This window comes from Oculina patagonica, chromosome 9 (genome assembly GCF_052425735.1).
Source record: "Oculina patagonica isolate OP01 chromosome 9, crgOcupat, whole genome shotgun sequence".
NCBI classification, from domain to species: Eukaryota; Metazoa; Cnidaria; class Anthozoa; order Scleractinia; family Oculinidae; genus Oculina; species Oculina patagonica.
Genome location: NC_135766.1, coordinates 10,256,357 through 10,269,110, shown reverse-complemented (window position 1 = coordinate 10,269,110; position 12,754 = coordinate 10,256,357). Strand labels below are relative to the sequence as shown.

General features: G+C 39.2%; 2 pseudogenes across 2 annotated transcripts in view; one reads left to right on the top strand and one right to left on the bottom strand.

Annotated features, from left to right (window-relative positions):
- Positions 1-12,754, top strand: part of LOC144665731 (uncharacterized) — a 54,495-nt pseudogene that overhangs the window by 14,978 nt on the left and 26,763 nt on the right. The window contains exon 4 of the transcript XR_013573008.1: positions 826-838. The product of XR_013573008.1 is annotated as an uncharacterized LOC144665731 (transcript). The remainder of the gene's footprint in view (positions 1-825; positions 839-12,754) is intronic.
- Positions 296-8,907, bottom strand: LOC144665717 (uncharacterized; annotated as a pseudogene). Its single transcript, XR_013573004.1, has 8 exons — positions 8,456-8,907; positions 5,615-5,683; positions 5,158-5,448; positions 4,266-4,430; positions 3,690-3,758; positions 2,331-2,580; positions 1,664-1,963; positions 296-547 (listed from the first exon to the last, which is right to left on the bottom strand). The product of XR_013573004.1 is annotated as an uncharacterized LOC144665717 (transcript).

Here is a 12,754-nt window from a genome sequence, read left to right as displayed (position 1 = left end):
ATATATCTTACTGTTTGAGTATATGCTAAAGACTTGTCACCTCAGGGTCTTTAGCTAGTGGTAGATATATAATATCCACCACTAGCCACCGACACTTCGATGAACAGGTGTTCAATATGGTATGATTTTAGCCAACTCGGCCCTACAGCCTCTTTCGGCAATATCAAATGATATTTCGTGTGAATTCGCAGGATGCTTGTTGTATTTACACACTCAGATAACAATACAAGGTAAAATATTGAAAGAAACATAATTTCATTTGTTTTGAAGACTAAAATTTTTTATCTGACTCCGTTTGTGACATAACGTCTTAACTAATACAGTCTGAAGTTTTAACATTGCTTTAAAGGTTAAAAATAAAACTAAACACTTACATCTAACTTTTATTTCAAGAATCATTTTAAAAAGTAAACAAATGAAATGGCAGCAGCTTAAATGGTACACGAAAAAGTTTTGTTTTAGTTTTCTGCGACGTCCATCTGGTGTTTGTGGTGTTTACCAGGTTCCCACCGAGCTCCATGTACCTCTCTCAAGTCTTAACTGTAATCTAAAGAAAGAAGTAAACGGTTGCAGCACAAGTTAGTGAAGGGATGAAGCTATAAACTAAATTGTGAACGCCGTGTGCAGAAATAAATACTTTATGAATTGAGGTCGTAGCCTTTATCGCCATCAGATGCCAGAGGACAGTACAAGAGTTATTGCAGTTTTCAGTGATATGTGAATCTTTGAAATTAAATCCTCGATTAAATCCAACGGTTTACGCTTTTTACAATTATCTTAGCGGACCTCTCAGGAAACAGTAGTTCACTTCAACCGGTTCAAAAGGTCACATCTGTCAGTTGTGATTGGTAGATTTCGGGGGGGAGGGGGAAGAAAGCGGAACTCTGGACATGCAGTGCCTGCCGGTGCGCTGTCATCGCCGTTCTGACGTCACCTCTTCTTCATCTGCGTGCGTGTGTGCGGTGCGGTCTCCGTCCGTGGGCGGCCGGTCCGGGCCGGAGCATGGGTCGTCCGCTCCCGTCACCGTTCACTGGTGGCGGCGGCATCCCGGTGCCGGCGCCCATTCAACTCTTGTCGCTTTCCCGCCCTTACACCATTCATCTGCTGCGCATTCGGTTCCCGCACCGCTATGTCCCCCTTTTGGTCGCGTAACAGGAAGTCCCCCCCCTGGTAGATTTCGATCCATTTTGTTGTTTCTGTTTTTCATGGATATGCTATAGCTATCGATCAGCATATCAGCGAAAAATGCAATTGTTTGTTGGATTTCGAGTTTCAGAGCTCGCATTTCACTGAAAGCCATAGTAATGCACTGAGAGCCTCTTAGAAGCCATTCATTCTATCATTTTCCAACAGGGAATTACGTTATTTTCCTTTTATTCCTAACTAAGATAACTATTCTTTAACCTCGCATACTTTTTTGAGTTTGCAAGTCAATTGAGGAGGAGTCCAGAAGGAGCTTCGCAGTTTTCACTTGCTAGATAAACCTTGGAAGCTTTCCATTTGTGCAGAAAAGACCGATACGAAATTTCCCAGCAAAGGGATCACGTTTTCAGGAAAGTAAACGCATTGCTACAGGACGGTAGTGTAAATAACCCATCCAAAAACATTAGGCACCCCAGGCTTGTCAGGTTATACAAGTTGTGACCAGTTATACAAGCCATACCTGTGCGTCTTGTTGCGTCATACACTGCACCTGTTCGTATGATGGAGGCATCTCAGCCTGTTGAGGTTGGTAGCCTGTGGCCATGGCTCCAGTCGGAGCAACTTGACCCAATTGAGGTTGAAAACCCCCCGCACTAGAAACAGGTACAATGACCATATGAGGTTGACCTCCCTGTGCCCCCGGTGTCACACCTTGGACTGCAACCATGCTACCACCTGCTTCCATTGGAATGGTCACAGGGGCACCACCAGGGCCCTGGTTTATGACGTAGCCAGTGTTGGCAGTGTATATGACTTGCCCCTAAAAATGAAAGATGTCAAACAAAAATAAGGCAAGAGTTACATTATTTAAAAAGGAAACTTGATTCAAATAATGCGTCAGTGCTTGGTGGTGGCACTTGCTAACGAGTGGATGATTGCTTTTGGACCAGCATCGTGTCTCGTGTTTCATCGGCTGCAATTGTTCGAACCATCGACAGTGTAATGGCGTAAAGGTCATACATTAATACCACTGGTGACGTATTATCTCGTTACATGAATGACCGAAGATAAACAGCAGTCTCTTTAAATTGACTTAAAGAATGCTTGTTGTCTAGCATCGAGGGTTTAAGCCGCTGTTAAAAAAACAACGGAAAGACGTTGCTTATCAAAACAAACTGGCAGCTTACATCCTGTGTTGGAGCCCTGTAGCAACATGTGCAAGGATTCATCAGACAAAGACATACAGCAGCCCACATTCCAGTGGCAACCTCAACAATGCCCAGAATCAAAATAATAACACTGAGGGCTATATCTTCGTTATAGCCTTCCGTAATTCTGTCTTTTTCTCGATATAGTGGCAATGGACAAGCTATAGCAGATCATGATGATTCCACCAAACACAGCTGAAGTGATGGAGAAACCCATAAAAACACCAGCCTGAATAGAGTTCAAAGAAAAAAAAACAAAGTGAGTTCAAACGAGTTTTCAAAATGACAGGAAGGCACTGCGTAACAGCAGAGATTTGGAGAACGATTTTATCATAAAAAATAAACGCTAAAAAAGTTTCAAAACTCATTTTAAAAAACTCTTAAAAAGCAGACGACGTTTCGGCGCTAATCTACACCATTATTAAGTCAAATGGTGATAGTTAAAACGAGAATATATATAATAAATGGCATAAAATACATACAAAAGGGATGGCGTTTTAACATTGTGCGCTAACAGAATAACAGAATAAAAGAACCCGTTTTGCGATGGCAATAAGCGATGACGTCACCCAAGTAAACCCCTTAGTTAACTTTTTTTGAAAATGACATTAAACGGTTCGGTCTCCTTTAACGATTTTCAAAATTAAAAAAAGTTATAAATTCAAAAGACACGTCCACCGTGGCGGCCATTTTGGATGAAATTTAAGGTGTTTTCAAGACCGCTTTTGACAATCTTGAAGGTAGCTAAAATTCGCCCTGTCGTTTAAGCTCTAGAAATGGGTCGGTTGTCGAAGATCGTAACTTTTTTAACGTAATATTTTCAAACAAAACATATCTGAAAATAAACTTCAAGAGATAGCTAAACAGCTGTGTAAAGGGTATACTGAGTAGTTGTTTGGTATGTATACACGGGTGTCTTGAAAGCCCCTTAAATTTCATCCAAAATGGCCGCCACGTTGGACGCGTCCTTCGAATTGTCAACTTTTCTTAATTCTGAAAAAAGTTAAAGGAGACCGAATCGTTTAATGTCATTTTCGAAAATAGTTTACTAAAAGGTTTATTTGGGGCAAATAAAAAAAATTGAAATTCCTTTTCCGTCGGCCGATTGTCGAAAAATTCAGAATCTACCTGCCTCAAGGTTTTACCGATCTCAGAATAACGGTGCTTACTAATGCGTTGATGTAGGTGTAGGGCAGTAAACCCGACATAATTGGAATTTTTTACTCGCTTAAGACAATATACAAACCGTTAGCAAATAATAAACGAGCTATTTAAAGCTCGGATTTTTGTTAAAGGTTCTCAGAACGCGACACAATATTTCCCATTTGATAAACTTACAAAAGCGTTTCGTGAAGTAGTTCGTTCTTTGCGAGTCCCAGGGATACCCAGTCCTCCGGTGATGCACATCTGAAATCGAAAAGAGGCCATAACTTAAACAAGAAACTGTAAATACTCCCTCTTTTTGTGCGTTGAAAAATCGAGAGGCTGTGGACAGTCTAACAGAAAGCTTCTTAATATCCTTGGTAAGATGTGATAGCGTAAGCCTATTAACTGAGGCCAATTGTGAACCTTCTATTGTTTTAAAAAATACTTACATGAGCAAAACGTTATCTATACACGTCAAGCAAAAAGGATACTCACTAAGGTGTCATGTTTTACTGAATTGGAATGACATTTATACTAAATCTATTTCGGTTTAAGTAAGACTCTATGGTTTGAACAGTGTAGAGGTTGCTCTAATATGTCAATCACACTTGATCTCATCTGCTTTAGAAAATAAGAACCTGTTTTCAAATTTTAGGCTCTTATAAAATCGGGGTCTAAATTGCAAATTTTAGCCTATCATGTCCCTAAATGTTAGGTTCTTACTCACGGATTTTTACTTTATTTGACCGGTTTGCAAACGATACTCACCCAGACACCGGTGAAAATCCCAAAACACCCGTAACCTGTCCAGAAGTAACCCACAAGGAGGTCTGCGATGCCGAAACACAAGAGAAGTAAACCGACAATGATGTGCACAATGGCAAGAATCCTCGCCATACTGGCAGTCCTCGCTGAATTGTCCACCATGATTGACTGCGTAACCAAGATAAATACTACTTATTATTTTTCTTTCAGTTGTTGAAGAGATAGTTACATTTTGTCGGTATTTATTGTCGTTCTTGCAATTGCGCTAGTAGCTTTTACTCACAACTCAAATAAACATATAAAAACCGCCGAGCCGAAAACATTTTTCATAATGCCCGGTCATTACAAGAAAATAATGCCCGCTCAGCAGCCAATCAGTGCGTGCGTACTACTGTAGCCATATAATAAAGGATGATATTAAACAAAAATAAAGCGAGTGTTACATTATGCAAAAAAAAAAATACATTGATTGAATTTAGGCGTTCTCTTGGATAGGTGCTACTTGTTAATAAGCAAATAGTAAATTTCGCTTTTTTAATAAAACAAAGCATCTATTTGCACGTGTTTCTGTTCGGTTGCAATTGATTTCGAACTGGGATAAACACGATCGGACATGCATGTCTTCTAAACTACAAAATCGTTGTTCTTTGCTTTAACCATCGGCAGTGTAATATTGATTAGGTTATACATCAATACCTACGATGAAGAATTTTTTTCTGTTACATAAATAACTGCAGACAAATAGTTGTCTCATTAAATTTACTTCAAGAATGCTTGTTGTTTAGCACCTCAGGTTGGGGCCTCTATTAAAAAACAAACTGACGGAAAGTCGTGGCTTATATCCTCGTCATCAAAAAACTGGCCTTTAAAAAATCACTTTTGGTGGGAAGTTTACCTCCTGTCGTAGATTCCTGTAGCAACATGTGCAAGGTTTCAACAGACAAAGACACACGGCTGCCCAGATCCCAATGACAAACTCGACAACACTGAGAATCAAAATAATAGTATTGATAACCATATCTGCATGATAGCTGTTTCTTCTATATTCCTGCTTTGTCCCCCACCAGTCGTCTCTGAAGTCGTTTCTGTAGTCATATTGAAGAAAGGAAATGGATATGCTGTAGCCGGCAATGATGACTACACTAAACAGAGCTGAGGTGATGGAAAAACCCATAAATATACCAGCCTGAATGGAGTTCAAATAAGAAAAGAAAAATAGTGAATTCAAACGAGACTTTTATAATGGAAAGAAGGAAAATAAAAGTATTTAGAGCTCGGGTTTTTCCTTTTAGGTTCTCAGAATGGAACGAACTTCCGCCCCACCATATTTCCCATTTTAAAAAAAAACTTACAAAAGCGTTCCGTGAAGTACTTCGTTCTTTGCGAGTCCCAGGGATGCCCAGTCCTCCTGCGATGATCATCTGAAATGAAAAAAAAAAAAAACGCCATTACAGTATCAAGAAACCCAATACTGTAAATACTCCCTCAATTTTTGTGCTTAATCGTCCTCACGTTCGATTCGAACTTGAGAATCTAGGCGAGTTCAACGTAAAAAGAGGAGAAACTGCTAGGTGCAGTGATGGGTAACTGAATGGCGTCAAAAGTGGGGATTCTGTTTATTCTCAGACTATCAAACAATAGTTCTGTAGACTTGTGTGATCATCATAATAAGAATTGGGTATAGATCTTCAAAGAAACGACTTATTAGTAAGTAAGGTGTCTTTCTTTTCGAATGATTTTGCATTCCAGGTTTGGAATGGAGTGTCGAATTTTGGGATAGCCGTCTGTGTAGTTTTTAGCGCACGCGCGCTATAAATTAACGGCGCCTGCCACGCAGGCTAAGTTTGGGATGGCTCTAAGCATCGGGCAGGGAAAATCACATATTTTGGTCTAAAAGGGTTTCATTGGGCATCGGGTGACGTTTGCCTGAGTGTTGTTGTGCATTTCATGATGTGACAACATAAATCGGATTTGCCATTTGTTATTGTACCGAGTTATAGGTTTTGAGGCCAATTAAAAAAAGAAATGTCTCTAGTCTGGATTTCTAAGAGAAAAGCGAGTGGGCGCTTTTTTTTTGTCATTAGTTCTTTCCTCCATCGTCAAATTCTCCAGAAGCGAAGTTGCAAAATAAATCCTGACCTCTCCAGTACGAACCTAGCGTGCCGAAGTTTTAAAATTTTGGCCTGAGTTCGTATTAAAACGCAGATAATTGCAAAAGCCATTTCTTACATACTTTTTTTTTGTACTTAATTGAGGAGTAACACCTGTTGGTTTTATTCGTTCCGACTTTTACAATAACAAATATTAAAAGAGAAGCGGTTCCAAAAAAGGAAGCGGGCGGGGACAAGAAACATTTTTTTTTTTACTTTGCCTAATAGTAGTAGATTTTGAAATATTTTTCAACAAAAAAAAAGAAAAGAAAGAACTTGACGTTTCGACGAATTAAATTTCTGTTGGCTGAATCTAGTAGACCTTATCGAATATTAACTTGTCTCCTTCGTTAACAACTTTTATTGTTCCTTCATAACTGCCCGAGAGTATTTTGCTTAGTGTTATACGCGGCGAGTATGTATTGAGTTTAACTTTATTTCCGTTCACTTAAATAAAATACAGTCGGACCGAAGCTTTCATCCGAGCTTCTAATTTAATCCAAAGTTAGTAATGTTTATTTCAACAGAGTGATTTGATTCAGCTTTTACAAATAAAGCTATTATCGCTAGATGCCCAAGTAAAAAGTAAAACTGAAATCAAAAATCGCAAAAAGCTAAGCCTTACAGTGTAACTGTTGTAAAACCAAAAATTCTATTTTGTAAAGCCTAAATTTAAGTTACTGGTCAGTATTTCAGATAAAGGTTAGTCAGTTCTTTTAGTTCATACCCCACCGTCGTACAAGGGGGGGGGGGGGGGTGGATGGAACCCCTCCCCGGAGTTTTCGTTTTATAAGGCGTAGCGAAATATTTTGCTCTCGAGAGCCCGTAGCTTACTATACAAGACGTCATTAGAGCCGCCATCTTGGATCCGCCATCTTGGATTTCAAATTTTCTTAGAAAGTCACAAAATAACGGAAATTGATGCAAAATCAAGTCAGAATGCTTATGGAATGTTAAAATAAACAAATCGAGCAATTCTTTTAAAAAAACTAGAAAAAAAAAGAAAAAGTAAAAAGGACGATTTTTGGCAAGACCTGCCTGTATTTATGACGTTGCCATGGCAACGTCAAATATCAGACACATGGTTGACATATCAAAATTTCGGCAAAGGATGAATGAACACTACTGAAAGTTTCGTACTGTAGAGTAATCGTTTCTCAAAATTTGGAAAAAAACCTATGGGGGGTGGGGTGGCTCCCCCCCCCCCCCCCTTTGTACGTCCGAGGGTTAAGTGAGTGCGAGAAATATCTACTGCAAACCAAAACTGAAGCATGACTAAGGTTGTCTCGTTCTAAGCACACTTTGGTTCGTGAGGTAACCTAAAATCGTCCAAAGGAATTTTGCTTGCTAGAATGTAACGTCACAATGACGTCATATGAACATATCTGGGAGACAAAACATTCATAACGTAAAAAAAATCTTAAAAAAAAATAAGAATAAACATCGACTCTAAGTCTCAATAGATGGAGCAACATAAGTTAAAATAGTAGAATCGATCTGAGCTAGTAATTGAGCGTTTTATAGCTCTCGGCTAAAATTGTTTGAAATGGGCAGAAATTAAACTGCTTAATGGTTGAGTTCACATAGGATGTGTTTTGCGTGAGTTGAATGCAAATTTGTATTGCCATCTGTCATTGTTGTTGTGCAAGGTTTCAACAGACAAAGACACACGGCTGCCCAGATTCCAATGACAAACTCGACAACACCGAGAATCAAAATAATAGCACTGATAACCGGCATAACTGCATCATAGCTGTTTCTTCTATATTCCTGCCTGGCCCCGGACCAGCACTTGTTCCTGAAATGGTTTGAAATGGGCAGAAATTAAACTGCTTAATGGTTGAGTTCACATAGGATGTGTTTTGCGTGAGTTGAATGCAAATTTGTATTTCCACCTGTAAACACATTTACACTTATTAGACCAAATATGTCACCCCTTTTCCCTCAGATATGTGCATGTTATAAATTCATTGATGTGCAACACGCTTTCTTTTTTAAGGTTGTGCAAAATATAGTATTTCACAAATCTCAAACGATACTCACCCAGACACCGTAAAAGATCCCCAAACAAAAGTCACCTATCACAAAATAGCCCACAGCAGCGTCTGCGATGCCAAAACAGAGTAGAAGAAACCCAACAATGATGTGCACAATGGCAAGAACCCTCGCCATACTGGCAGCCTTCGCTGAATTTTCCGCCATGTTTAACTGCGTTACCAAGACAAAGTGCATCGATCGAACAACACCACTCGAACAAACACTACTTCGTCAACTATTTATACAGTTTACATCATACAAGCGGAAGTTTCGGTACACTGCACGCACTTGAACTTATTTTTATTTTATTGTTTTGTTTTTTATTATAATTATTATTACTAGAGGCAACTGCACAAACACTGATAGCCGCAAGCACAATTCAGATAAGGATATACGAGTGAAAAATTGAAATGTAATCTCCATACTCTCCACGCTTCGCCGAAGCACGGCTTGTTATACCTTGGGTAACATAACGAGTATGAAAACAACTAAAGTGATAATTGAAAATTAATTACTTTACATTGATATGAAACACGTTCACTTTAAAAGCTTGTCCATAATAATAAAGTATTTCACCGGCAACAAACAACTTAGAGTGCTAAAGATACGTAATTTCGCCTATTAACAGAAGTTGAATTATAATCTGCAAAGTCTGCAAAAAGGGAAATTATGTTATTCAACAAATTGTCACGATACCCATAATTAAGTTGTCGAGGGTCTCAATGGGGTTAGCCGTTAGCCGCAATATGGCCAAAACTGTGGCCGTTAGCCGTACAAATTGAACCTAACGTCCAAGTTAAGATGTTCGGCCAAAGAAAGTTTAACCAGAAACTTTTACGCTTCGTGGACATTATCCTCGGAGACCCAGGGGCAGTAAGTGGGGGCGGGGGAAAGTCTATACAGGCGAAAAAAAAATCTGCCAAGAAAAGTCGAAAAACGAAAAGAAGAGGGACTTTCCTCCGTCCCCACTTACTGCCCCTGGGTCTCCGAGGATACGTGGAAATTAGCTAAGAATAACTTAAAATAAATACGCTAGATTACTTCGACATCCAAGAATGGGACTGTTATGTTTTACAACAACAAAAATTATTTGTTAACTGTCTAAAACAATTGAAGTTAACTTTAACACTTCTTTTTACCGCTACGCAAAGAAATTAACCGTATAAGTCGTAAAATAGCCAAAATATTTACCTTTAACCGTAAAAGCCAACACCTCATTAAGACTCTCATGGTCAGGAAGACATTTTTATCTGTTATCCGTTTATAGCAGTTTTTTAAGATTCGCCCGTCTTCTCGCGAAGCTATGCACAGCCACAGCTGTAAATGGGTTTCGTTGACAATTTTTTGAATAATAAAACAATTATTGTGCTAAATATTGTGGAATATTGTCTGATCTTAGCCAACGCGGAATATGGCCTCTTTAGCAATATCAGGCGATATGTTGCGTGATTTCGGAGAATGATTGTTGAAATTCTACGGATTGCAACACAAGGTATAACAATTGAAACAAACAGATTTTTATTTGTTTTGAAGACTGGAAATTTCATCACATTTTTTGTCACATTAGTTCTTAACTAATATAATCCGAAGTTGTGTAATTGTTTAACCCTATTCAGACCGGGCTTTTTTGGACCTTCTCAGACCGGGGGGGGGGGCTTCGGCCCCCCCCCTAGTAACTTCCAGAATATTTAAGCGATCACCATGAAACTTATAGGATGTATTGTACGTCCGAAACTCTTTCTTTTGGTATACGTCACGTGGGATGGTGACGTCACATCACGTGACAATTACATCATGATGTCAAAACAGCCGCCATCTTGGATCCGCCATCTTGGATTTCAAAATTTTTCCAAAATGCCAGAAAACCACCCAAAATCATTGCAAAGTACTCTAAATAAATAAAAATGTGCTTTAAACCCGTAAAAATGTAAAAATAATGCCATTTAAGTTGATTTTTATTAACAGAAACACGCAAAATTACAAATTTGGGAAAACATGCCTGTCAAAATGCCGTTGCCATGGTGATGTCAAGTTCCTGACACATCATCCAACCCTACCAATTTGTTGCCAGATAAATTTTAGGAAAACTCAGAAAGTTTGGCAGCGTTTGGTTAAATCTTAAAAAAGTTATAAAAGTTCAAAGTCAACGCGGGCCTCAAAAGCCCCCCCCCCCCCCCCCGGTCTGAATAGGGTTAAAAGGTAAAATAGAAAAAAAAAAAAAAACGTTAACTCACATCTAAGTTTAATTTTTTATGAAGGTTTTAAAAAGTTTACAACCGAAATGTCTGCCGGTTAATAGGCACACTAATGTTTTAGTTTTGTGTGTGTGTCTTTCATCTGGTGTTCATGGTGTTTACCAGACTCCCACTGAGCTCGTATAGGCATTCCAGGCCTCCACTGGAATCTAAATAAAGAAAATACAACTTTCAGTTACTTTTAATTAAGGTAAATGATTGTAGAACAAGTCGTGTGCAGAAATAATAACCTTATGAAGTAGGGTCGTGGCGTCAATCGCCCAGAATAGTGGAGCAGAGATAGCGCATTGTTGAGAGCGCTCGCCTTCCGCCAATGCGGTACGGGTTCGCGGGTGTCATATGTGGGTTAAGTTTGTTGCTGGTTCTCGTGCTTGCTCCAAAGGTTTTTTCTCCAGGTTCTCCTGTTTTCCTCCGTCCGCAAAAACCACCACTACTTAATTCCAATTCGATCTGGAATTAGTGGGATCGGAAGAGCCACTATGTGGAAGGTGCCAATGTAAATTCCCATTTATTTTTTTTACCACTTAGATTCGAGATGGCCGAGCAAGAGTCTGTAAACGGACAGTCTTATAGCCTTGAAGTCGTTAATTCCGTCATTTCACAACAAGGAATTGCGCTATTTTTTACTAATTCAGTTCCACACTAACGGACATGTGTTAAACGTCACCAACCCTTGCGCGTTTACCACTTTAATAGGCTAGTCTATAGCTAGAAAACGGTACTTCTTAGCATTCAGTTTCCAGATAAGCCTTGGGAGCCTTCTGTTTGTTTGGAATACCTTTGTTACATAATAGTACGAGAAGGGAAGTGTATCTAGCCCGCCCTTACACACCGAGCACCCCAGGGAACCAACCAGACTAGTTTAACAAGTTATACCTGGGTGTTATGTAGTGTCATGTATTATCCCTGTCCGTATGCCGAAAGCACGTCAACTTGCTATTGCTAAGGCTCGTTCCGTGTTGCCATGACTCCAGCTCCAGAAACAGGCATGGCCAATCGCGGTTGGCCTCTCTGTGCTCTTGCTTGCTGGGTCATGACGTTGTCAGCGTTGGCTTTGTACATCACTTGTCCCTTTGAATCAAATATTTAATTGTTTGAATTAAAGAACCGTCCTCTTGAATCGGTGGCAATTGTTTTCGAGTAGATACTGAACTTTGACTTATTTTCCTGTCTGAGTAAAGCCATAATTTTGCTACACATTTTGTTCGAGAATTCTCCTAAGTTTTTGTATAAACTTTGCTAAAATCACGAGGAGGATGCTGTCGATGATATGATCAACAACATAACCGTTAAACGGCCGGCACAAGAAAGGTATAAATTCACTCTCCAAGGTGGAAGTAAATGCAATCATTGTTTTTGAAGTGATTTTCTCTCAAGTAATACTGACAAAGTTGAAAACGACGGCCCGATTTTTTTCAAGTTTTAGGCCACTACTGTCCTATCCATCTGTAGCCAAACAACCTTTAAACAATTTTAACGACTAGTGCAGTTCGTTTTAACCAGGCCAGGTCGCTTTTAGGGGATTTCCAATTATACGATACCTTTATTGTATTTTTAAGTATCACAGTGACACTGTCCCTTTAAGATTAATACAGAAATGATGTACATGCACGTTCAGCATGTTAAAAGAGTTTCTGATGGCTTCCTTTCTAACTTGGGTACTGCAGTGGAAATACGGGATACACCAAATGAACGTTCTTGTTGATGATCAGAATCCAACGTTTGTCACTGATTGAAATATATCAAATGGACAAATGTAAAGGAAGTTGGTGTTTGCCATCACCTACAGAAATCCTTTTTCAATATTGTGAAAAAAAAAACAACCAACAAAGACATATTGCCTTCCACTGACCCGCACTTATTTGTCCGATCGGTTGCAAATGATTTTGTATTGGGATGTTGTAACGGCAAATAGGTGGCACATCAAAACAAAACTCTCGTTACATCAAGAACAATAAATAAACATTTGTCACACTAAAAATATCTAAAAAGCAATAAATGATGTATAGGATAAGCTTATGGACGTTTGGCATCGCAAAGTTAAATTGCT